Raw genomic sequence first — 2,500 nt, 5'->3', positions numbered from 1 at the left:
GCGGGCAGAGAGATACGCGACCGACGGGGAAAAATTCGTCCCGATACATGTACGCGTACTCTCCGATCTCCGCGCAACGCTGGGGATCATCTCCCTAAGTCATCAGCGTTCGAAGAAATCTCGTGTGTCCGTTCCCGGATCTACGGCTTTCTCTGGGTTCACGAAGAACAGAAAAAAGCACAGAGGATGAAAAACGCAACGACGACCCATCGATGCGACGGTCCTCGTTGTCTTCTCGTCAGTCGTCTCGCGCCTGCAGAATACATCTCTGCCGCACGAACAGACGGAGTGGGTATTCGATCCCTGGGGCTGTACGAGTAAAAACATCTTGATGAAAAGACGGTTGTGTTTCTTTAAGGCACACAGTTTTTCGTTACGCCACCAAGTTTAGGTTTAGGTTTTAATATCTTGGTTCTCTTTTCTCTCCTCTCTCGACTGACTTTGTTCAAAAATATTTTTGCTTTCTCTCAGTCTCGCCAAAAATTCATTTAAGACGACGTCGGGGGCGCGGTCATTCGTGCTTATCGAAGACTAACAAAACGTAGCAGAGGCTGATACAAAAAGAAAAAAAAAATCGGCCACGAAGAAAACTCGCTCTGTGTATCTCGATAACCGCGTCGACGACGACGGTTCTCTCCGCGCTCTTTTAATTCGTATCCTTCTTCTTGCGCTTCGTCCGACTCAGAAACGTTCGTAAAACACGAACGACGGCGGGTTGTCAAGCCAAGAAGGGACAGAGAAGAGACGGAGGTAGTTTTGCGAGTCTCCCGTGAACGCGATAGATTTTTCATATATATTTGTATCGAGAGCATGCGTACGCCGGTCTCCACACGATCCAGCGACGAACGCCGACGAACGTCCAACAATCGCTCGTACGTCGCGTACGAGCCCTCGACCGCTCTTTAATTCGTATTCTTTTGCTTGGCGCTCGTCCTCCGACTCAGAAACGTTCGTTTAAAGATAAAACGAACGACGGCGGGCTGTCGACGAGGCAAGAAAGAACAGAGAGAGACGGACCGAGAGCAACGATACGCAACGCAAGCAGTCTTAGGTTTACGTGAGCAACCCTCAGCCAGGCGTGGTCCAGGAATTGTATCCGTGGACCGCAATGTGCGTTCGAAATGTCGATGTTCATGTGTCCTGCAGTTCACACGTTGACGCGCAATTAGCTGCGTTCTTCATCGACCCACGAGCCAAGTGATCCACCGTTCAGGGTAATCGTTTATGCATGGATTTTTGTTTGTGTACTCAGGTTTTTGTACTCTTATTCTCGGTTCGAAAGAAGCCGATATCCGACAAACGTCCGACCAACGGGAATCGAACGCGCGGAAGTCGCCATATGATTGACGACACGAAAATACGTTCGAAAACGAAATCGGACGGACTGCGCGACGACACACGCAGCCCGCCGACCGGGCGTAAAGTGCATTATAATATATAACAACCAACGAGATCGAAGCTCCGTTCGTCAGGAAACGACGGGGATATAACACCCGATTCTGAATCCTCTGTACAGCACACGATCTCGCGAAGAAAGCGCACGGTGGCTAGCCCATGATATATATATATGTTCGTTCCTCTCGTCCAGTTATTCGAAGCAAACAGCCGATATGCATCTCCATCGTTCGGGTAAAAAAAATCGATGGGACGCGCACGGTCGTAGTCTTCCTCGCGCGGTCGTTTCTTCCCGATAGCCAGAAGCAGAGTTTGAAAAACTCTAGCGACGGAACGAGGCATTAGACTCTCGACAACGAGGATACAGACACGGCCGGCGGTCCCCTCTGAATCGACTTCGGTGGTTCAGGTAAAAATAAAAAAAATCGATGGGACGCGCACGGTCGTCGTTCCTCTTCCTCGCGCGCGGTCTATTCTTCCCGATAGCCAGAAGCAGAGTTTGAAAAACTCTAGCGACGGAACGAGGCATTAGACTCGCGACAACGAGGATAGAGAGACGGCCGGCGGTCCCCTCTGAATCCACTTTGGTCGCTCAGGTAAAAATAAAAAAAAATTCGAAAGGGACGCGCACGGTCGTCCTTCCTCTTCCTCGCGCGGTCGTTTCTTCCCGATAGCCAGAAGCAGAGTTTGAAAAACTCTAGCGACGGAACGAGGCATTAGACTCTCGACAACGAGGATAGAGAGACGGCCGGCGGTCCCCTCCGAACGGATGGCGACAACGACGACTAAAGCGCGAAAAATCGCGACGAAGAGGAACGCATCTCCGTTCAGGTGTATGTGTGTGCGTGCGTTTAAAAAAAATTCGATGGGACTCGCAGCCATCGGCCTCGCGCGGTCGTTTCTTCCCGATATCCAGAAGCAGAGTTTGAAAAACTCTAGCGACGGAACGAGGCATATGACTCACGACAACGAGGATATGGACAGGCGGTCCCCTCTGAACGGGTCGACGAGACGATGGTAAAAGAGACGAACCGGACGAAACTTCCGTCGATCAGGTAAAAATAAAAAAAAATTCGATGGGACGCGCACGGTCGTCGTCGTCTTC

The 2,500-nt window shown here is 50.8% G+C and overlaps 1 non-coding gene across 1 annotated transcript; it reads right to left on the bottom strand.

Moving 5' to 3' along the window:
- Positions 1 to 1,062: 1,062 nt before the first annotated feature.
- On the bottom strand, positions 1,063 to 1,217 carry LOC139997345 (5.8S ribosomal RNA). The gene has a single exon (XR_011802743.1). It is a non-coding gene; the product is annotated as a 5.8S ribosomal RNA (ribosomal RNA).
- Between the last annotated feature and the right edge of the window lie 1,283 nt (positions 1,218 to 2,500).

Source organism: Bombus fervidus, unplaced genomic scaffold (assembly GCF_041682495.2).
Source record: "Bombus fervidus isolate BK054 unplaced genomic scaffold, iyBomFerv1 scaffold0059, whole genome shotgun sequence".
In the NCBI taxonomy this organism is placed as follows: Eukaryota; Metazoa; Arthropoda; class Insecta; order Hymenoptera; family Apidae; genus Bombus; species Bombus fervidus.
This window is presented reverse-complemented; position numbering and strand designations above follow the sequence as displayed.